General features: G+C 36.4%; 1 long non-coding RNA gene across 1 annotated transcript in view; it reads left to right on the forward strand.

Annotated features, from left to right (window-relative positions):
* Window positions 1–25,066, forward strand: part of LOC148758296 (uncharacterized) — a 1,912,057-nt gene that overhangs the window by 1,881,965 nt on the left and 5,026 nt on the right. The window contains exons 11-12 of the long non-coding RNA XR_016021446.1: window positions 13,290–13,443; window positions 15,088–15,135. This is a non-coding gene — a long non-coding RNA (uncharacterized LOC148758296). The remainder of the gene's footprint in view (window positions 1–13,289; window positions 13,444–15,087; window positions 15,136–25,066) is intronic.

A 25,066-nucleotide genomic window follows, 5' to 3' on the forward strand; every position in this document is an offset into this window, starting at 1 on the left:
GATTAAAACATACGGTGAATGTTGAAATAAAAAAAAATACTACAGGAAAAGACACATTGCCATTAATCCCCTTCAAAGTACTTCCCCTCACTTTGAACACACTCATCCCGTCATTCTTGCCACTTTCTGAAGCAGTTCTGGAAGTCCTCTTTCGTGAGTGTCTTTAGTTGCGCTATCGTGGCTGCCTCGGTGTCCTGAAACATTTTGACTTTGGGGAAGAGCCAGGAGTCACACGGTGCCAGAGCCCGTGAATAAGGTGGATGAGGCCACACTGTAATGTTTTTATTTGTCAGAAATTGCCGTACCAGAAGCGATGTGTGACACGGAGCATTGTCATAATGGAGGATGAAGTAAAGACACTCACAAAAGAGGACGTCCAGAACTGCTTCAAAAGTGACAAGAATCATGGAATGATTATGTTTGGAGTGAGGGAGATTAATGGCAATGTGTCTTTTACTGTGATATTATTTTTTTAATTTAAACATTCAGTGTATTTTGTGATCACACCTTTTATGTTCTTAGAAGGTAACTAACATCGAGATAGGGATATATTTTTCGTCTCTTCGATGTTTCACCACCTGGTTCTCCTTTGTAAGTGACCTTGGGACTTTCAGATGTTCACATGGAGCTGTCATGCTTTTTGTAGTTTAAACAATCTTCATTTCAGCAGCGTGTCTGGCAGCAGCCACCCCCTTCTTACATCGCAGTAGCACAATGCAGGCTTTTAAGCTACTGTTCACAGAATTACCCCCATGCTGCTTTCTCTTCCTGATATGTCTTTTGCCTTTCATTATAAAGTATTGCGTGTTTCTGATTCACTAGTGAGTCAGAAAGACCTGTAAGTGTAGACTCAACGAGGATAGGATTTTATTCTTTGTCTTATGCGTGCAGGAATCCTCCACTATATTCTGACTTGTTGACAAGACAAGGGAAAAAGAGAGCACCAAGGAATGAGATCATTTTGTAGAGGAGGAGGAAATGTCATGGGAGATTGAAATTTTGAGCTTTGATTCCCTAATACATTTTGTAGAAACTTGGCTGTGTTATGTCTTTCCAGAAGTCTTAACACTTGAATACACTTTTCTCCAAATTTTTAAGAAAGATGCAAAAGACTTAAATAAAGTGAGGTAACACTAAAGGATTTAAAAAAATTCTTAATATAGGGATTTTATTCGTTTTACTCTGCAACGCTACTGGATCTCACACCTGGGAAATAGTACCACGACTGATGACTGTAATGAACGTCGTATGCCATCAAGAAAACGTAAACCCTTATCCAGTGTTCTGCACTAAAGTAGACAGAAAGGCATGCAACAATTTTGGGAAGCATTCTCCCCCAACAATTGACACTTTTAAAACTTGGTTCCCTGAAGTGTTTTATGAACCACTTGGGAAAATTCAATTTTCTACAACAACTTCCTATGCCCCATAAGCCAAGCCATTGCTCCTCAAGTAAATAGTCCATTCTGGACATTTGTATACAATTAAATCTGGGGTAAGTTTCAAATTTTCACTCCGAGTTTTGCCATTTCCAAGTTGTGTGACCTTCAGGAAGTTATTCAAGCTCTGTGTATCTCAGTTTTCACATACTGCACATTCTTAATAAATGGCAGATTTTTTTTTTTTACTTTAAATATTTTACTTTAAATGTATTTGGAAGCAATGCATGAGTTTCTAAACATTAATTAATGGTAATATATTTTCCAACAACTCTAAGTCATGCCCTCTAAATGTAATTAGGATGAAATTCTCAGCACAAAGGTGTAAGTTCATCAATAGTTATTAGTGCCCCCGTGTCCCTTCATGATCTCCAGCAGTTCAAACAGTCGCCAAAAATCCCAGTTGCCAGAAGATGTGATTCTGTAATCAAATGGTGTCCATATCACCTAGGCCGTATCCGGGCTGTGCAGACACAACCTCAATCTATCTAGTAATCAATAGCAACTTGGGAGGACCTCATGTGTTTATAACCATTAAATAAACAGTAGAAATTGTCCATTTAATGAACACCTACTATGAATGGGGCGCTGGGTGAGTGTTATGGGTCCATGATTTCATTAGCATGGTGTTGACGAGAATCAGTTCTAAATAGAATAGCTTTAGGTCGAAGTTTTGGCTCTGCCCTCATTAGCTAGATGGCCGCTGGATGCTTTTTTTCACTCATGTTTTTAAAATGTGGGTGACAATACATGCACTTCAGAGGGCTGGAGTGAGGGTTAAATGGAATAATGAATGTTCAGGATATTTAGTACAGTATAAGCTTCTTGAATGTCTGCCTTCTTTGCCCTCTCATGACATCCTTCGGTTTTCCTCCAGCCTCACAGTCTGTCCTTCTCAGTCTCCCTGGCCGTCCCCTATTCTGCTTGCCGGGAAATGGAGTGGCTAAAGGCTGTGACCTGGTCATTGTCTCAATCTACACACTTGCCCTGGGTGACCTCATCCAAATCCATGTCTTAAGTCACCACCTCGTTCTTCATGAAAGCTCGAACTTCCAACTTATTAACACGGCTGCCATAGTTTAGAGAGGTTAAGCAAATTGGTCAAAGTCATAAATAAAGGGTCAAATTGGCATAAGACCAACATCTGTCTGACACTGAAATCCAAGCTATTAAAAATGCAGAGGGAGACAGAAAAAAGATTTAGTACAAATCATCCAAGTATGAACTTCCAAACTCAACAAAAGGGACAGGAAACATTTGAGTGTTTTACTTGACTTCCTATATCTGAAGAAATCATGCACTTTTGTTTTCACGTGATAGTAAAAATAAATTAATAACTAAAATTTTAAAAACAGTTTTTGAAGGTCAAGAGTTCTATCTAAAAACCACATAATTTTCAAGGAAAATTAATAAAAATCATTAATTGTTATAGCTCATTTATAAGAAGCTAGATGAGAACATTATGAAAAATTAGTGAAATTATTATCAGATGGAATGATTAAAGATCAATTGTGAAATAATCACATAATTCTAGCTATACGCTGTATTGCTCTTCATTAATCAAAGATAATCTGGAATTGCAATACTTAATTAAATGCAAAAAAGTGTTTGTGTATTCTGGCTCTGAAAGGAGATAATTGGAAAGTAGAGAAGCTGTACAGTTAACAGCTTTTGCTGATTTTTTGAGAGTCTAGAAATGTAAGTTCTGCAGTGTGGGGTTTGGTCATTTTGTGGATTGTTGAAATCTGACCTAAAATAAATACTCATGTTTTAAGTAAAATAATAAACTTCTCTTAATTCTTAGGAAGAAAAAAGGGAGTATTTTAATTCATCAATAAGTAGAAAGCAATGCATCTAATTTTGGCAGATATATTAGACCTCAGAGGCCTGTGAACGAATTCTATCTCACTTTGCTTTCTCTGCTGCCAAAGTAGCGACCTTTCAGCTAAAATCCTCAGTGCTCCTCGAAAGAGGAAGTAATTCGTTCTTTCTCCCATTTGTAAAATAAGGCCATATATAATACTCATAGCAATGTTTATTTCTCCTCAAGAATTACAGTAAAGTCACATCAATTTCAAATGCAATTTATAGTATTTTTAATATAAAGTAAAATGCACGTACAATAAAATGCACCTACTTAAGATATATAACCATGACTTTTAGCAAATGTACACTCATGGTATCGCCATGACAATCAAGTCAGAACATTTCTGTCACTCCAGAAAGGTCCTTGTGCCATATTCTAGTCAATCCCCACTCCCACCCTTGGCACCGGGTGCCCATTGATCCGCTTGTCTGACAGGATAAATTAAATTTGTATTTTTTATTTAAATAGAAGCACACACCATGTACTCTTTTGGGTCTGGCTTTTTTGCTTGGCGGTATACTTTTGAGATCCATTCCTTTTAAAACATTCCTTCTCTATTCCTACGTAGTGTTTCATTGGATGCATGTGTCACAATTTGCTTATGGAGTAACCTGTTAAGGCACGTTTGGTTTATTTTCAGTTGTGAGCTATTATGAATAAAGCTTCTATGGACCCTCGTTTTTATAAGTCCCTTGTTTGGTCACAATTCAGTTTTCATATTGTTTCACACCATTTATTTACCCTTATTCACTGTATCAACCGAGTATAGATCAATTTCAATAATGTCTCCAGGATGGAGGAAGGTTGGTTTCTATGTTGTATGTGGAAATATATTAAAATGTAGGAAGGTTTTCTTTTGAAAAGACACACTTTGACATGTATCATTTCCTTCCTTTTTCACATCCTGCTTTTGTATAGGTAGGGAAGATATTATTATTCTTAACTTACATATTTGTAAACTGGGTCTTAGAGGAGTTAAGTAACTTGCTCAAGATTCACGCAGTTGGTAAATATTACAGTCAAGACCAGAACCTGCTTTACAGCTCCTTACTTAATCCAGTGCCCTTTCTGCTCTGCCATGTAGAAAATTTTTCACTTCCTTCAACACGTATCTATTAAGTTCTTTCTGCTTGCCTAACACTGTGTTTGGATGGAGGGAATCGCATAACAACAACAAAAATCTATGCATTCCCTCGAGAAATTTATTATTTAATTGAGAAGACAATACATGTACATGAAAAAAATTGAGTGCAATTGTAAGGCAATTAGTTAAGGTTGTTAGAAACATGTGTTCTGTACTGCAAATGAAAACAGCTGTTGAATTAATGGATAGCTAAATAAAGGGGTAGGGAGTTATCTGGAAGAGGTTCATTAAGGAAGTGATTTTTGTGCTAGACATTGAAAAACAACAAGTATGGATGGAGAAAGAATAGGTGTGAGGAAAAGCCAAGTAGATGTGTCTGTGAGATGAGGAGCTATTTGGAATCAGCAGAACTGAGAGAATTTATTTTCAGATTGAATATATAGGGTGGGGCCAGTTGAATGTCAAGTTGAAGTATATGGGATTTACTCAGTGGACAGCCATGGGAGCATTTTAGATCCTCAAGCAACAGAGGATAGTGAGTGGGGTGGTGCAACTGATGTTTTGCAAAGGATAACTTATCACAGGATGCACAATGGGGTAAATTTAGGAGTGAAGATCAAAGAGGCTAGTTCAAAGACTATTGCATCCTGGGTGTGAGGTGATGAAGACCCAGACCAAGGAAAGGAAAAGACAAGTCTAAATATTTTTATAAAAACAGACAAGCTATTACAGCTCTTCACTGACTGGTTTCCTAACTCGGAGACATTCAAACAAAATTTCTCTAGAAAGTAAATGTCCTGAGCTAACAGAACCAGGTTTCACAGCCATAGAAATGATTATAAAGCTATGCATTATAAGACTTAATTTTGGCCTGGAGCTTAATGTCTTTTGCTAAAATTCACTGCCTGTCAACTTACCAAAGGATGCACTGACTTGCGTATTTCGGTTTCTCTCTTTGGAGCATAGTTTAAAATAGCACCCATCAGTCTTAATCTCAACTATTTTCCAAAATGTTTCCCAAATTAATAAGTGCAGGATTGGATGCAGTGACCCCATAGGGGTCTATGACAAAAATAGATCACCCATAATTAGAAGTGAAATCTCCTTTCATGGGACTTGTCCAAACCCAGCAGCTTTTCATACTGAGCTGTGTCAAGGGCTCCTTAAGGAAAGTCCTCTCTAAGTTGTTTCTCCTGTTGTCCAGTGGTGTGATGGACACTTTTCTTTTGTTCCCCATTTTCAGGCTGCCCGCTTCATCCTCATTCACCGTGCCCTGGGCACACATGTAGCTTGGATCCTGGTAATTAAATGAACTGTTCTTATAAATGGACCAGTTTAAGGTGTATGTGGGTCATGGCAAATTGAAAAATTGAAGGATTTCCCCCGCCACTCCATATACACTTCCTAGAATACAGACTAAAGGTGTAACTTTTGATTGATTTGGAAGTCCTTAAGAAGCCCTTAATCAAACATTTATAAACATGACGTTAAATAGCATTTGCTTGTCTGAAATGAGGCCCTTAGGTTCTCAGTCCAGTGGTTGTTTCTATACATTATGAAGGGGAAGGTCTTATAAATTTGGGGAGAAGATAAACTTGAAATCCTGCTCTAAGTGCGTATGCTGTCTACATGATAGTCATTTGATCTTAGACAGGTGACTTATCTTTTTCTGCCTCAGCTCCCTCATCTGTAAAGTTAGAATAATATTAGCACTTATCCCCAAAGAGTCAAGAAATATTAAAGTGATCTATTTAAAGTGCTAAGTATCGTGCTCGACACATAATAAGCATTCACATATTAATGATTATTTGTGACCTAGTGCTCCTGCTAATGTTGGTTTGTTGTCGCTTGAATTTTTAGTAATTCTTCTCAAGGTATTTTCATTGTAATGGGGAAAACAGAAATATAAACACTCAAGGTAGAATTTAAAAAGTGCTGTGTTTGGGTACTAGCGATGTAGAAACAGGGGAAGAAAGCATAAGTCTGCAGGGGCAATCGGAGACCATGATGGGTCAGATACATTAAAGCTGAGCACTGAAGGTGGAATTTTAATTTGATCCCAAAGGAATGCTGCTGGAGGGTTTTGATAGGAGAATCCAACCTCTGTTTTAGGAAGTTAGCTCAGGCAAGAGTGAGAAAAGTGGGTGGTATAAGAGAAGAATCAGAGGCACAGAAAGGATAGCAAATTGGAATGGTTATTTTTTGTTGATTGTTTTTGTGAGATTATGGACCAAAAGTATAAGGGAGGCAGAGATGGAGGAGGGAGGCTGGAATGACCTCAGGAAGCATGAAGGGAGTCCCTTGATCTGTTAGTACATCCAATCCGTCAAGTCTTGTGATCGAGTAATCATCCAACACGTATCTTGAAACTCATCCGCTTTTCTCCCTCTTACCTTATTTGAACTCTCAGCAGCGTTTCTCACAGTGGACCCCTCCCTAATTCTTGAACTTCGTCCTCCTCTTGAATCTCATGACACACTCTGACCCCAACCCCACTGCTTTTTCTCCAACCCCACGGCTTTCCCTTCTCGCTCTTCTAGAAGTCTGCTGCTCTGCTTGCCCACAGATGCTCTAACCTTGGCTCTTTCTAGCCACATGCTCATCCAATGTCATGCCTTAAAACACCACCTACTTCCTAAGGAGTGCCACATTTATAGCTACTTTTTGTAACTCGTTCCAGACTCCGTACTTATGCCCCAAACTTCCAATCTGACACATTTGCATGGATGTTGCAATAGGCACGCCAAAATTAACATCTCAGCCATATTTTACTCTCCAAGCTTGCTCTTCCCTGAGTTTCTCCATCTCATAAATGACACCACATTGCTGAAGCTCAAGATCTAGAATGTTTTCTTTGATTTGTTTTTTATGTCAACCTCTATATTCACTTAATCAGTAAGGGCTGTTGACGTTACCTCCAACATTGCCCAAATCTTGCTTCTCTCCATCTATGCTGCTCTCACCCTGGATCCATCACTGTAACCTGTGATAGAGTAAAAATTTATGAACTGATCTATGTTACTTCTTATCCTGTACCATCCACGAGCTACAGGAGCTACAGGGATCTGTTAAGAACCTAATTCCAATCGTGCCACTTCCTCGCATAAAAGTTTTCACTTAGCATCCAAACTCTTACCCAACTTAAAAAGTCCTATTTCTCTGGCTTTATCAACTTTTATTCATCCCTGTCCCGCTTTGCTCCAGTCACACTAACTTTATTTTCCTTGAATATATCAAGCTTGTTCCTCTTTAGTATATTTTGTGGCTGTTTTTTCTTATCAGTTTTTGTTGTTTTTTGGATTTCCTCTCTTTGGCAACACTTCTTTCTTAATCTCACAATCTGAAGTCCCCTCCCTGAATCACATCTGCCTGAAACATCACCTTACAGTAACCTAACTAGTTCTTTTCTATTTACTTATTTGTTCTTCCTCTCAGCTCCCTCTGATTAGAAAGTAAACTGTATTAGAGCAGAGCAAACATCTTGTCATCTATATTTAAACTCTTTCCTCAACATCTAAATTAGGGCCTACCACATAGTAGTTGCTCAATAAATAATATTTACGTGAATGACTCTTCAATACCACCATCCGATATCCAACTAACTATCCTTTCTTGTTTGAAATACAGCAAGCCAGCTTATTGTGTGTATCACTTTAATATTCACCCCCTCTAATTCACTCTATACCTAGAATCTTCTAAAACTGCAATCTGATCACGGTAGTCCTCTTTCCCTCACAAACACGTGCCACACGGGAGAAGATCCACATCTCCTCCAGCTCACCCCTTGCCACTCCCCCCTTAGCTCAGTGTGCTTCTCCCTTATCTTTTCTTTCCCCTTAATGCACAACTAGTGGATGGAGGTTGGAGATGCTTTCATTAGATTTTAAGTCATCACTATTCAGAAATACTATTAGTTTTCTACATTTGGAATCTCACTGTGTTACCTGTGAACCTTGCACCGAGATTTTTTTTGTTGTTTTTTTTTCAGGCTCCCTTTTAATTTGTAAAGAGAAGGAACAGGAGGCCCAAAGGTGATTAGCAGTCAGAGCAGTTCATCATTAAAAGGCCTGAGACTTGTGGCACACTGATGACTGTGAGATACAGGTCAAATGGGTTTTGTACTGTTCAGGCTCAGGCTGAATTACAAATATTAAATAGCTCTCTAATTAACCAGAGTAGTTAGCACATTATTCAGATCGCTGGAACTCCAGCCTATTGTGAGATATATATATATATATATATATATATATATATATATATATATATATATATATATATATATATATTTACAAAAATATTACAAATAGCCATATACAGGCTTCAAGGATTAGAAAACAATGTAGATTTCTGCAAAACCGGAAATGTTCTTACTCTACAGGAGAAAGAAGGTTAATTTTGTTTTCAAAGACAATAAAGGATGAACCTACTGAGGGACAAAAGAAGTTTTGCATCCCACTGTTACCCCTGTTCCCATCCCGACTTGGGCATTTTAGGATTACACCAGACGAATGAAAAGGATAGGAAATAAGATGAAAACACTATATGCAAGTTGCGTAGCCACTTCTGCCTCACTGATTGCTTTCTGAAGGTGTAGAGTGGGCATTCTAAGTTGACACACTGGAATGCAACCTAGGTGAGCCTCAGACTTCCTAAATAGAGCATGATGACATCAACCAAAATTACTGACATTCCTCATCAATAGATGCAAAATTTCTGAGAGAGACTTGAGATACAAGAGGGTGCAAATACCGGAGAAATTTTGTCTCTAGTATTTGCACAGCACCCTCTCATAGTCTCGGACCTTAAAAAATAAATATGAAGTCTCATTTTACTGTTGCGCAAAAGAAGCTGTGGGAAATCACCATGTCACGTGGGCAACTAGAAAAGCTGAGACACGGAGCAGGCAGGTAGTTGCTTTAGACGGTAGCATATTAACAAAGGGAAAATGTAACGACCATCCTGAGTTTTCAGCTATCTAAATTCCAAAGGTCAACGAAAATATATCAACTTCAGGGTCAATGTTAGGTTTTTCCAATGTCACTTCCCTTTTAAATTTTATCCTAAAAATAATGAGGCGAATAATAATAGTTGAAATTTACTTTCACTGTGAGCTTTCACTGTGTGTTAGGTACTGGTTATACACACTCATCCCATGTAAGCACATGACTCCATGAAAGTGAGACTTATTATCTGTATTTTACCGATGAGGAAACTGTGATTCACAAACATACGTTAAATTGGCCCCAAAACTCATAGTTAGTAAGAGAGTGAGTTATGAATCTAGGGGTTTCTGGAACCCATGTTTTTAATCACTACATTAGGCTGCCTGCTTAATTTCAGTTGTACTTTTTTCATGGAAGTGAAATTAACAATTGATCTATCTAAGATCTGCTCATATGAATCACTCTTATAAAGGACTATGGTCACACATAGTGTAGAGCTCACCAGTAATTGTTTATGACATTGAATTTGGAGAAGTGGCTTGAGTGTCTTTCTTTTTGTTCGCTTCAGAATACTGTTTGCCCCAGGTCTGTTGCTAATGTAGAACAAGAATTCTGTAGTTTGTTCTCTTCTGTGTGAAGGTTGTCCTACAATGATCCGCTCACTAGTGCAACCTGGGCTTTAGTTTTTATAAAAAATAAGAGAGTAAATCACAGGTCTTACAGAATGACATTCTTCACACTGAAGTTTTCTTTATGGCCAGTATAAGTGAAGGTATTTTAGGCTCAATTAGAAAAAAAAAGATATTTGAAGATTAAAATATTGAGTGAAATTACAGTGGAAGTTTTTACCCTGCATAGCTTTATATGCTTTGGGTCATTTGTCAGAGCAAAACTTTTTTTCAGAATAAAATTCATCTTAAAAGTAAGCACTTTTTGTCTGTGTCAGAAGGGGAGGTAGGGACAAAAGTATATGGATTTTTAAAAATACCTTTTAAGAATGGATCTCAATTGTATGCGTATAACCTAGGTCTACACAGCAAAAAAAAAAAAAAAAAAAAAAAAAAAAAAAATTTGTAATATTACAGCTACTGCCCTTAATTTCCTGTTACAGATTGCAATGTCTGTAGTTTCTCTCTACTTAAATGAAGGACTGCTTATCATTGGGTAATTTATTTATTTATGCAATAAACAAATATTAAGTACTTGCTATGTACAAAACACTCCTTTAATAATAAACAGTATAGTTTTCTTTATTCAGCTAACAGTCTAGTTATGGAGGGTGGGAGCAGACACACACAATGGGAAAATTTCGCATAATAAAAACCACTATGAAGAATACAAAGCAGAATGACACAATAGAATAATACTGATGAGTGGTCATTTTAATAGGATGAGCAGAGAAGGACTCATTGAAGATGTGACATCCAATCTGAGACCTTTATGATAAAAATGAGCCATGCAAAGTTCTGGCGGAAGAGCATCCCAGGCAGAGAAGAAAGGTCAAGGTCATACAATGAAAACACGCGTGATGTGTTTGTGGAACAGAAAGAAAGCCTGTGTGCCTAGTGTAGAAAATGTCAGATGACAGTTGAGATGAGGTAGGAGATATAATCTGGGGGGGACAATAGGCCTTGGTAACAAGTTGAGATTTTTATTTTAATTTCAATAAGAAACTATTGGAGAGTGATTTGTAACTTGGGGCTACCTATATGGTATATCAAAGAACTTTGATTTCACAGCTAGGAATACAGATTCTGTTGGCCTCAAACAGAAACAAGATTTGGAAAAAGACTAAGAGGGCTATAAGCTATAGTGCTACATTGAAACTAGAGCTTAAGCCCTCATATCCAGAGACCACTCACTGAGATTCAATTTACACATTTAACTTAATCACTGTGCCAAGCACTATTTTTAGGCATGAAGGATCCAGCCGAGAATAAGAAAAAAAAAATTTGCCTTACAATCTAGATAATAGGATAGAGGGAACATATTATAACCCTGATCACTTACTCAGGGTTTTTTTTTTTTTTTTTTAAATATTATCTTCCTTTAAGCTTCAGGACTTGACTGCACTGCTTATCAATTGCGATTACCTTAGAACCTATTAAAGTGTTTGACACATAGTAGGTACGCAGTTTTTAACTGAATTGAAGAGTATCATGTTAGTTTTAATCTCATTGATACACATTGTATGTATGTATCTCCTCTTTCTTTCAAAACCATGTCCTATTTTTGAACATAAACATATTTGGAAATAATTTATTTTTGAAGAAGTCTTTATGTTTTTACAGGGTTTTGCTATATTAGTCACTGTGTTATGCTCCTTCTGTGTCGTGCAGTTTACCTTATTCCTGTGAAGGTAAATCTCTGTGACATGCATCTATTTTGGACTTAAATTTTGTGAAGTCAGTTAAACCCCAATGTTTTTTTGTCAGCACATTTTTTCATAGTAACATAAATATGCCCCGTTTTGGCTTTGCACATCATATAGGGATTCATGAAATGGAGAACCTTTGCCCTTTATTATTTCTATTTCTACTCCTTATTGTAAAAAATTCACTAATTTCTGATTATTACAGGATGCATTTTTAAAATACCACTGTACTTTGATCTATTTCTGCTTTCCCTTCACTCTCTAGGTTCCAGGTCCAGTGAACTACAGACAGTTCCCCAAAAGTGTCATGGTCTCTTTCGTGATCTCTTTCAACAACATTGGGATGACTTTTCTCTCTTCTTATTCTCCTTCCTACATCATTTATTTTCAACCTTTGGGCCTTTGCTTAACTTGAACCATTTCTAAAAGCCTTCGCTTGACCTCCCATATTTGGGATAGCTTTCTGGGTTTCTCCTATTACCAGTTTTATCATATGTTATTATAGTTTCTGTTTGTTCTCAGTTTCTCTTCCTAGACTATAAACTTTCTGAGGACTGAGACTAGATCTTAACCGTAATTCTCACTCTACCTCCTAACTCAATGACTACCAAATAGTGGACCTTTAACCAACATCTACTGAGTGAACAAAGAAGCGGATAGTAGCTGTCATTTTCTAAGGCAGATCGTCATATAATTTGTTCTCATTGTCTGGTACATTAAAGAAAGGGGCTTTGTTCATGTGTGAATTTCGCAGTCTCCTGAGTTCTGTTTTTATAATTTTCTTTTATTTTGTGTCGGTTGATACTTAGTGTGTTGTTTCACAGCAATACACCGTGTTTCCCCGAAAAGAAGACCTAGTCGGACAATCAGCTCTAAAGCGTCTCTTGGAGCAAAAATAATATAAGACCCGGTATTATATTTATTATATTATATTATATTATATTATATTATATTATATTATATTATATTATATTATATTATATTATATTATACTATACTATACTATACTATACTATGTTATATTATATAAGACTCAGTCTTATAGTTAAAATAAGACCGGGTCTTATATTAATTTTTGCTCCAAAAGACACGTTGGAGCTGATGGTCCAGCTAGGTCTTATTTTTGGGAAAACACGGTAGCTCTCTTAAGTCTGAGGTAGAAAAGAAAGAGAAGACAAACTGGTGTTGGTATCAATCTGCCCTTAGGACCCATTTTTCAGGAAAAGTGGACCGGAATGAGTAGTGGTCCAGGATCTAAGGGCAGGCAGGTGTCATTACGAAAAAGAACAGGGCATTGTTTCCACGTTCACTTTTTTTCCTCTTCCACAAGCTCTGGCTTGATTGTTGACAGTCAAAGTGTAACAGCTGTGGTTTCTACTGCCTTTATACAGGATATCAGTGTGACTGTATAAAAAGGAGTGAGAAATGGTGTTTCCATCTCAAGAATAAAAACTGTGTATCTTGATGTTGCTGACAAAGAGCTGAACTTACTAAACCAATGATATATACTCCCAGGGAAATATAGGTGACAAAGATACTTACTGCGTTTTTTTTTTTCTTCATTCTTCTTTCACTCTTCTAGCTCTTTACCAGCGTTGAATTCAACCCAAGGAACCAGGAACTGAGGAGGAAGGAAGTAATTGACATTCAAAGCCTCTATTTTTAGACACCTTTACACTTTCTTTTGCTTCTAACTAGCAAGGATTTTTTTTTCCAAACAAGCTTTTAATTAGCAGGTGAGTTTAATTGATATGTGGGTTTCTCAGAAGGGGAAAAGACCTCACTGTGGAGGAGGAGGGAGGGACTCCATCACTCTTACTCACAATGGAAGACTATTAATTCATTTGCACCTGGATGTTTTGAAGGATCAATTTACTGTAGCAAAGAAAGAAGGCAGAGAATCAAAAGGTTGGATTCTGTCAGAGAAGAAAGAGAGGCACTATAATTTCACATACTATGTGGATGATTTAAAACTTGGAAAAATATTGCTGCTGATGTCCGAATACAGAAACTAACATATTTGCATATCGTAAGGTTCTGTCAAGTGCTGATAAAAGATTAATGTTTCAAAATCAACAAAGTGAATTTTTTTTAAAGAAAGGTTTTGTCTGCAGGAAAGTAAAAAAAAAAAAACTAAACAAAACACATTTAAATCACTTTCATTGGACTTAAAATTGTATTAATGTATTGAATGTGAGGATGTTTTAAAAGTTAAATACAAAGTAGTCTTGCTTTTTCTTGGGGCAGAAGAGGGCACATGTGTGGTATCTGATTTTATAAATTGGGAGGGTGCATACATCATGAATCAGAAACCATGGTTGCCTGCAACAGAGATCAATAGTGACTAATGTAAGTAGAAAAACATAAGAATCAATTAAAAGCATGTCGGCTATCTCACGGAATCTAATGAATGGCTGAGCAAGCACGGCTCACAAAAGGATAGGAATGAGAGAAGGTCTCAAAGATAGGTAGCAGAAACTAATGAAGTATCTCTTCAAGGACCTGTCAGAAACAGGACCTGATCAGTGATGCTGGATGCATATGCCCACTGACAGGGGAGGTGAGATACTTCAGTTCTACCGATATCATTCATGGTAAGGGAGATATAAGTTCATCAAAGTAGAAACTTCTAGATTCCGATTCGACTTTTGACCTACTCTAAAACTTTGTGTATGTGGATAAACGCACACAAATACAGCATAAAATCTGAACATGCATATGTAGGCATACATTGTTACGAAATTGTAATTCCCAACTTTCATCCAGAATCCTAGCACCAATACCCCATACCTGTTTCAGGTGGATTATAGGTACTGAAACAGGTATGCTGAAACTTAGTGCCACACAGGACATTGTCAAAGCTCATATTCTCCATTAGCCAAAGTGGAAGTCTGCCTTCCAAAGGAGGAAAATCCTCCTTTGATTCCCCGCAGCTAGCAGCCATTTAAAAAAAAAAAAAAAAAAAAAAAAAAAAAAAAAAAAAAAAAGTCTGTACTTTCACCCTGTAAGATGCCTTTTCAGATTATTTGATATTTATTCTATAAAAAGCCTTAAATAATAGCCTAGACCCTGCTGAGTTCACCATAGAACTGTCAGAAATTTTTATTTATTGGACAAATGGTAGTTACATAGAACACACAGTCCTAGAAGACAAGCTGGCTACACAAACATCTCCTACCCCTAAATTTCTGCTTTAATGATGGGCCTAAACTGAGATTTTCAGTGAGTATTATTACAATTGAAAATAGTTCTTTGTTTATAACAGGAAGAGAGAGTTTATTTAAGAATGAACCACCCTCTTCAGGATACATTTTGGAGACTTATATCCTTACATCTTATATCCGTATATCCTAAAGACTATATTTCCTTCTCTTTATTAGGAAACAGAATGAGTGAGGATGTTTTGAAGACTGTTGCCTGACCTCATGGTGAGTCCAAATGGAAATGCATTACTCTTTTTGGCAGAGTATTTAGATTCATAACTTGGTTAACTTGGCTTATGTATAGGCACTTTGTATATTTGTAGGAGAAATCTGAAGAGAACATCATATTCAATTACAGCTCTGACTTGTATGATTTGTGGTCCTTGCTTTGTATCCTTCTGTAGAATGTTAGCAATGCACACTTTCAGAGCAAGCAGTCTGGTGTGTGTTGATGGTAGGAAGGTAATGAAAATAAGAACCCTTGAATGCTGTAATTGGTGATCCAGCCTCCTAGACTACTGAAAATTAATTGGCCAGATGTTCCCTACCCAATTGTAATGGGAGATGATGTAGGAGACTGAGTTTTCAACCTTCCCCAGGTGTGCACATTTGAGCAGAGAAAAGTGATTGTGAGTGACATGATGACAGGTGCATTGCCCATGTTTCACGGTGCCCTGTGTCTCTGTTATATATTTAGGATTTTTCCCCTGAGGCATGTCAGATATATGAAAATAGACAAGGAACAAAAGCAGAAGACACTTAAAATAGAGAAAAACAAAGCTTGGAAGTTGTGCATATTGTATGGTGTGTATAGTAATTGTAGTCTTATTTAAGGTTCCATTTATGCCTGTCAGCTCCTGTAAGCACTTTGCATTTTGCGATTCACCTTCACAACTTTTGAGTTGGGTACTTATACCATGTCTGCTTTCAGATGAGTCAGCTGACGTTTAGAGCGATGAAGTCAATCTCTCACAGTTACATGGGATGTAAGAGAGCTTATCTCCTGCGTCTAGTATCAGAGCTCATGGGTTTAACTACACATACTAAGCGCTATAGTTTTCAAAATAGCAGGTGTGTTCAGTTCTCTAAGGCACAGTCACTATGACAAGCCCATTACCATCTCATTTAATCCTCACAGCCACCAAGAGAGGCACAGATTTCTGTCCCCATTTCACAGAAGAAGATACAGATGCTACAAAAGATTAATGAACTTGATCAAGGTCATGTGGTGTTACAAAACAGAGAAGGGGCTCAAAAGAAGTTTTCTCTGACTCCAAAGCCCAGTGCTACAGAAAAGCGATTCTCTCCTGCATATGAAAATATCACATCATTACTTTGAGTCTGATTTTCTTTGTTGTACTTATTCACATGTTTACATTCACAGCGAAAGTGATTATCCTTCTTCCATGCAACATTTCTTTGAGCTTCAATTTTGAATGGAGCCCAATGCATCCCCTGATTATTCCATGCAGTTGCCCTCAAGGACTATTTAGGAAGAAAATGTTGTTCTTCTAATAAAACAGCACAGCTGTCTCAAAGAGCTTTTAATCCATCTTTTTAAAAGATGTGGACTTTCTAAAATGATGTCGCCCCCATTTGTCTTTTCTGAAAGAAGATATTTCAAAACTAGGAACACCTATCATAATAAACCATTAAGATGACTCCAGTCTTTCAGTGTATTTTTAGAATTTCATATTTCACCCCATGTTGTTATATATAATTCATGGTAGTGGGATATGATGGGATATGACAGTTATCTCATTTGGGAAGAAAGACCAAATAACTCATTGTCCCACGTCCACAAATAAATTATTCTTGTCCCCAAGCATAAGATTCTGTTTTGTTAGTTTCCTCACCTTAATGACTTTCTTTCATACATTAATACTTTTTGCAAAAGACTATGACCTTTAATATCAATTTGGCTATTGTGATAGGAGGAAAATTCATGGAAACTAGCCTCACTGAACCAAAAATTAAGCACTAACAACACAATCTATACTTCTTGAAGTGAAAGGAGGCCTTAAGTTATAATTTTTATTTTATAGGATTTCATCCTGTGTATTTGTCACATGTCAATCATGTGAAGAGAAAGCCTAAATTTTTCCTGCCCTTTGAGTGGATACCATCTGTTTCAGCTCAAGGAAGGTCTAGGGTGCTATTTTTTCATTCCTTCAATTTCATAGGACCCTATATTTGATTCTAATATTACAGTGCTATACTTGAGTCTAGAACTTCCAAAAATTAAGTTTGGGTTTGTTAATGTAATTCTTTAGTCCACAGGGCATTTAAACATATACATGTAAATGAATTTTTTTCTTAATTAAATTATATCAGTATGTTGAGAATATGCCCCAGTAAGCCCTGCCTGTATTTTCAATTCTTATTCTTCATGACTATGCATATGTCTTATGTTTTTAAATCTTACCTGGTGTGAACTTTAGTCTATGATGTCCTAGTTGATTAACCTACTCAAGGTCAGCTATTTCCTATTCTTTCTTGTTTTCTCAATTTATTGTACATTCATAAAAGCACTTGGTAACCTTTTTTTTTAAATCAAAGTGAAAGATCAAATTTTAAGAAGCAGAAAGGGCCCCATAGTTTAAGATCAAATTTTAAGAAGCGGAAAGAGCCCCATATTTCCTCCTTAAGGGTAAAGGTCAGTGTTGAAGGAGAAAAAGATGGTTAGTAAGGAAGCTATCATAGCTTATGCCTTTGTCATTTGTATTTCTCAGAAAATTTTCCATGTAAAATCATGTGATGATGCATTTTTAAGCCTTCTATCAGGAGAATTTCTAAGTACATGTTCATAGAATGACTAAAGGCATATATACCTTTTTGTAAAACATGAACAGTCAATACATGCTATGTAAGCAATGTAAAGAAAGCACTTAAATTTACATACATACACACACACAGAAGCTTGCATAAAATAACTTGATTGAAGCATGGTTACATATTTATATAACCGTGTAAAATATCCAGTTATGATGGATAATAGACAGACAGACACACAGACGTAGGTGTGTGTGTGTTCTACTTGGTAAATTTGTCAGTGTGTGTGTGCAAACATTCATTGCATCTGGCAGCACTGATAGCTTAACTCGAATCTCCTATGAGGACATATGTAGGGCAAAGAAAAAAAAAGAAAACTTCTAATGAATCTCCAAGTTCATAGTCCCAGTATCAGCAGTAACACCTCACCTGGACTTTTTGGACTTCCGTGTCATCTGAGTGCAGAACTAATAATAATTCTGAAAGTTAGATGAACACTGGTTTCCACTAAGAGTTCCCTAGAAGGGACTCTTTAGAGCACACTGCAGGCAGGAGGTTTGGAGTGGTGAGAGAGTCCTGCTAACACCTAGTGAGATGGCCCAGTTCTTAAACTATTTGACCATTTTGCATTAGTTCTGGTTACCGATCACTGGGACAAATATACAAGCAGTGATTTGCCAACTGAGTCTACAGAACTTGATTGTTTACTTGGAGCAGCCAATAGAACTCTACCATTTACTTCCTTCAGTACTTAACATGAAGACTGAGAGGTGGAGAATTACAAAGATGGAACTAGATGAGGATATAAAATCAAAGCATTTGAAAGTAAGTGGCAGTGGAATCAAACACACTTTTTCTATCTTTGAGATGCCAGTTCCTCTGGCAGGTATGTTATATCCCTGACCTCACTTAAATCTCATCCTTAGGATAGATTATCTCCAGTTTCCAGATGAGGAAACTAAAATTCAGAGTGATTAAATGACTTGCCAATGCATTTACTTCTAAACCAGGCTTGAATGCTACCTCAGTGGAAACAAGGCCTATGTCCCCACCCTTCCTCCCATCTAACAACCCTCAGTTTTTCCTCTATGTCTCTGAGACTTACTGATTAGTTCATTCATGTATTCTTTTCTTTAGATTCCACATACAAGTGAGATCATATTGTATTATGTGAGGGATATAAATGATAAATGTCTAACTATTACATTGTTTTGTGCACCTGAAACTAATAAAAATAAATAAATAAATAAATAAATAAATAAATAAATAAATAAATAAATAAAATAAGGCCTACAGTTACATAGCCAGTAAAAAAAAAAAAAAAAAAAAAGTTATCAGTGTGTCAGATTTAGCAAAAGAGTAAGAATGGTGATGGTGACTGCCTACCATGTGACAGAACGTTAACTCATTTCATCCTCACACCACTTTTGTGAAATGTGCATTATTATTCCCACTTTATAGATGAAGAGACTGAGGGTCAGAGGGGTTAATTAATGCTCCGAGGTCTCATGAACGGTGAACACCAGAGTCTAGATTCCAGTACCGATTTGTCTCATTCTAAAACCCACACTTTGCCCATTTTGCCAGACTGCCTTTCCGAAGCAACAGTAGGTAGATTCATCTGTTCAGAAAAAGCTTCTAATTCTTATCAGAGTACTGTGAGGTAGGTGGGGCTCATGGCTTATTCCTGTTGAATAGAAAAGAAAACTGCAGCTAAATAACCTGGCCCAGCTCCGCGACCTCTAAAAGCAGATTTGAGATTTGGCTTCCGGTTTGCTAAATGTGAGTCTGAGCTGTCTCACCACCAATCTGAACTAAGTTTAGCAAAACTAATGATGATCCAAATGAAAATATGTCTGCCTTTTGCAACAAGTTAATGATTACCTTCAGTCACCAATGTATATGAATACACTATGCACCTATATTTATTAATTGTAAAGTTATATTTTTTTGGACAACCTAATGGTACCTATTTGTGCATTTCTTCTCAACTTAAGTTCTAATTACGATACCATTTTCCTCTAGTGTCATGTTTGATATTAGAATGGTCTGGATTCTAATAATTTTGACTTGATTTTTGTTTAATTTTTTAAATTGCTCCGCCGCCCCAAACCACTCTATTTTGAAAATAAGGAACCATCTCTCCTTTCTCAGGTTCTATCATTCTGATGTAGCAAATCAATCTCTCTTGTCAATACAATATTTCTCTGCCTGCCTTTTCATTTATTTTTGTATTGGATTGTCTTTCACTTTATTTCTCCGGTCCCTTTTCTTTTGAATCTTTAAAAAATTTATTTCTCCTGAATGAATCATTTCAGTTCCATGGAATGAGATTGCGCTTGCTTTCTCTCCTTCAGCCTATTCTGTTTATCATGAGATCAACATTTTTACTTTTTGCCTCTGAAGTTTCCTGAACATTTTCTCTCGGCCATTTTTATTTCCTTCTTGTCTCTCTGGTTCTGTGTCGTTCAAGTTCTTCAGGACCCATTCTCTACCTATCTTTCAGTTTCTCCTGTTTTCCTGCATCAGTTTCTTGGGAGGTTTTATCCTTCATTTTTTTTTTTTTTTTTTTACATGATAATATAAAAAAATGTTTGCTATCAGTTACGTTAGAAGAATTCTAAGTCCTGTGCTCTGTTCTGCTCTCTGCAGTTGTTTGTTAGTAAGTGGGTGGTATTGGAAGAGGTTCTATTCTTATACTTGGCTTGTCCACAGTTTTTTTTTTTTTACTTAAAAAGCACTTTGATCTAAAGGAAACTGTATTTCAAAAAAGTATTTATTTTTATAAAAACTTTTATTCAGTGATCTCAGCAACCTACATGTATTTTTCTGTGTAATTATTTCCTATTGAGTTATTTTAAGTTTTTAAGTATTTTTTTTTGTAAAAACAACTACTTCCAATAGATGTTTTACAGTTTCTATTTAACTTTGCTGAACAATACTGATAAAATTGAGGCACCATTTGTGTGTAGTGGTCACAGCTGAGCTTTGGAGTTAAACAGATTTGAGTTTGAATCCTGGTTTTACCTCCTTTCAGGGTAAAATTAAGTAATTTTTCTCAGCCTCAGGTTTCTCTTGTTTCTTAAAACTGGGATGATTGGATCTTTTCTGTGGATAGTAGGAAGATTAAATGTGCTGCTAACCTATACACATTTCAATTCAGGGGCTAACATGTTGGAAACGCTCCATGACTTGATGTCATTATTATTATTATTTTATATAAAATGTCAATGTTTCTACTATTTTTTTTAATTTGAAATTATTTCCAGCAGTAACTATGACCTTTCTCCCATTTCTTCAGTTTGAGAACAATTCTTCTTCCTATAAGTGTTCATTATTTTATATTATATTATAATTTGAACACATTTGCATCCTGATAGGAAAAATGGCCTAGAGAAGAAGATTTGATAGCTATAAGTGTCAAGTAGATTTTGCCTTAGTGGGGGATAAAATACCTTAAAAGTTGTTAAATATTTCTGGATTATATTGTCAGAAAGTACAGAAAATCATAATTAAGGAAAGTCTGAATAAACCCTTTAGAATAAAGGCGCCTTAAGAACTGATAGAAGACATCTAATGAACCAGGAGATTATGTAACCTCATGTTGTTTTTAACAATGAAGATAAGATATAATTCCTTAGTCCTTATTGGAGCCCTCTGCAGATAGCATTGTCAATAATTTTAGTTAAAATAGCTAGTTAAGAGTATGACACAAATAAGAATTCCATTCTCATAAGTCAAGCATTTTAGAAAAGAGAATTCAGTTCTGATTATGAAAGTATTTATCTTCCCAGTCAACTCCATTTGCGTCCAAAATCTTAATCATCTGGCCTGACCTTCCTCTAGAGAGTTGTTGATGACTGAAATTTGATATATTCTCTCCTCTCAACTTCAACAAGTCAAAACACCTCCATTCTTTCCTGCTGTTCACCTACCAAAACAATCTCCTAACTGCATATTCTAATGTGTACAGATGGCCTCATTATTTTACTACCCATTAAATCATCCGTGATTCTATCATTCAATCAGTCTCTCCAACCTTGTATTCTAATCCTCTGGATTTCTACTTTAGACCCTTAACTGACTATCTCACGTGTACCTTTGCTATTCTACTTGCTTTAATACCGGTAAAACTCTGGTAAGTACTTTCAGATAAAGTATCTGGTCTAAAGCTCAAATCACAAGCAAATCTCTTAACATGTGTAAAAATTAGAGCTGCTTGATTGTACCATAGAATGGCCTAAAGCCAGCAGTTATGCAGAAATATCACATTACCCCCCTTTCTGTTAACTACTAGGGATTCCTCAAATATCTCTTACAGATGAAATGTTTTAGAAGCCCACAGACACCTACCCACAGACTTTCTTTTGTTCCTTCCTTAGTGTAGCTCCGTAGTTCTGAACTGGTGTCTGTTAGTGAATTTATTTTTTAGGGTTGTATACATACCATCATATCACATGAGACGTATCTCCCCAAGGCCATGCAGTGGGCTATGAGAAATTAAAATTATTTTCATGGCTAATATTGCTTACATCTGATTTTTGCCTCCTAGGCTACTTTAAAATCTAAGGACTGCTTAATTTGGGACCCCAGAGTCCGATTTCTCACTTACTTAGGTGGCCATTTACTAACTACAGAATAGATTTCAAGTTCTTTAATCTCTTACCCAGTTCTTCAACCAGTTGGTCTCTCTCATCTTTTATCCTTCCACCGACCTCAAGACTTCACGTCAGGTTTGCTCCTTTTTCCCTATTACACTCTGTGCTTCTGTTTTAGAAGCTTGGTTCAGTCCTTTATCTGCAATGGTCTCCCTCCATTTCCACCTGTCTGGTAATGTTCAGTTAATCACCCCTCGCTGGAAATAGGGTCTTCTTCTTCCTCTAAAGTGGAACACTTGCTTTCTAGCACGCTTTCATCACTGGTCTCCACCATGCTCACTGTAGAAATATGAGCAATGCAGAAAACCAAGAAAGAACAAAAGAAAAAAAAAAAAAAGACTCATTATCTGGCTGCCCAGAGAGAACAACTATTAATATTCAGTAATATGCCTTTCTTAAGTTTTTTCTCTTCCTCATGCATTATTATCCTTTTCATAATTAAAAGAAAAGTTGAAATGCTGTCATTATTTTATTATGTATCATATACTATTTTAAGATTTTTTTACAACTATTGTATTCTGTAATCTTCAGAACTACTGGTATCTATAAAGAGTATCTTATTTTACCCTCATTTGATAGAAAAGAAACCCAAAGCTTAGAAACGTTAGGTCACTTTCCCAAGGTCACAAAGTGGAATGGAGCCCACATTTGCTTCACTTCAGAGTCTTGAGTCTCAACTACAACACGCTGCTGCCTCTATGTACATATATGCTACTGTATATAATCACAACAAAATTATTTATCTTATGAAAAACAAAAACTTTAAGAAAAAATGAAATGTCTAAGACTAAAAGTCAAACTATATTAAAGTGGCTCTAGTGAATCATTATCTTAAAAGGGCAGACAAGAATAGTAATTCTGGTTCCTACCTGTATGATGTTTAGCACATGCCAAGCAGTGCACTGAGTGCCCAATGTTATATACGCACCTTAACTCATTTTACCCTCACAATAGCTCCATGGGGCAACTACTGTAATTGTCACCATTTTACAGATGTGCAAACTGAGGAGTGTATATATATTACATATATAAATTATATATAGTTATATATATATAGTTATATACAACTAAATATATATGTAACTTCTATTTTTTACTATTTATATACATTTTTCTTAATATCATTACAGTGTACTCACCTTGGCCATAACATGGCATTTAATATGTAATCTGCAGCTCAAAAAACGGTGGATGATTCTTGAAACAGTTTTGTTCGCAGAAGCAAGGCACTAACTTTAATTAACTTTAACTAGGACTGCTTATAGCTCCATGTGAGAAGAGACACAAAAAGGCCCATTAACTTTCAACATCATTTCCGTGTTTTTGCCTCTGTATGCCCTCAAGATAGTACTTTTTCCCTGCTGTTCTTTGATTTTTGCCTCTTTTTTTCCATTTTTTAAATGTACTAGCAAAGGGTGTGAGTCTAAAATTAGTCATGTATCCACTGTAGCCTTTTAGTTCCTCTAAACACATTATTGCTGGGGAAATGGTAGAGAATTTTGAGGAAAATTACATTTTAAAGGTTGAAAAACCTTGTTTTTAGGAACGCTTTCATCCAATTCATGGGTAATTATTTGGTCTTAGGGTGTTTTTGTGTGTGTGTGTTTTTCTGAGTGTATGTGAATATGTGTGTTTTAAAGATACTCTTCACCAGCACTAACTCCGAAGCAATTGTCTTAAGTATGCTAACAGCAGAATCTTTCTCTACTTGGTAATATTGAATGAAAACTGCTAACTTTCAAATATTTAATGTGTAATTGTAAAAAAAACCTGCTGCATGATTCCACAGTTTCTGAAACCCAGCATTTAAAATTTCTCTTTACTATTTTCATGACTCGAGACTTTGAAGGGATGCTTCAGTGACAGATGATGCGAGACATTTAGCAGCCACCTTGGTTTTTGTATTCTGCACAAGGTACAAGGACTCCTTTCCTCTTGAAAGTTTTATCATGTACAAGGCTATTAACATTATGAGCATAGGCTGAAGCATGAATAAATCCTGAGACTTACTGATGATGTCATTACATTGGTCAATAAAATACATAGAGAGAAGAGCTTCCCACGCTACCAGGCCCGGCTAACTAAATCAGGATCCACGAGCAATTAACTCTTTAATTAAGATGAATGGGTGACATTAGCCCTCCTTAAACTCTGCTCATCAGCATTTACAAATAGAAAAAGACGGATGCCTCCTTCCCAAGAAATGTAGGTTTTATTTTTCATTCATGGACGCAGTCTCATTCCTCCTATTTTTGTAAACAAAGTCACCGAAGTATAGGGGTGGTCGGAGATATTTTCACAGGCAGGCATATATCATCTGTCATATCTTTTACTATTTAAATACCACATTGGAATGTATTAGGTTTTTTTATGATGCCAACTTTATCACTATTATTATTGAGCACAGTTGTTTTGCCTTTTTCCTCACTGCACACAAAGAACATTCACGTCAGAGCTATTCATTGTTATCTGCTACCTCGCCAGTAACTTAGCTCAGGACTCGAAGTCTAGAGATGTGTGTTCCAGTTCCGCAGTATCTCTGGTTAGCCTATGGCCCTAAGCTAGGGTATTTCTGAACCTGTTTCCTCATCTGGAAAGTTTGGTTACTGGACCAATTGATCCTGAAATTCTCTTCAGTAATATTTATGGCAATAAAAAGGAAAACAAAGGCATGGATCATTCTAATAACAAACTGTCTAAACCAGCACTGTCCAAGAGAAATATAA

This window comes from Rhinolophus sinicus, chromosome 5 (genome assembly GCF_057876585.1).
Source record: "Rhinolophus sinicus isolate RSI-liver-muscle chromosome 5, RSI-T2T, whole genome shotgun sequence".
Lineage (NCBI taxonomy): Eukaryota > Metazoa > Chordata > Mammalia > Chiroptera > Rhinolophidae > Rhinolophus > Rhinolophus sinicus.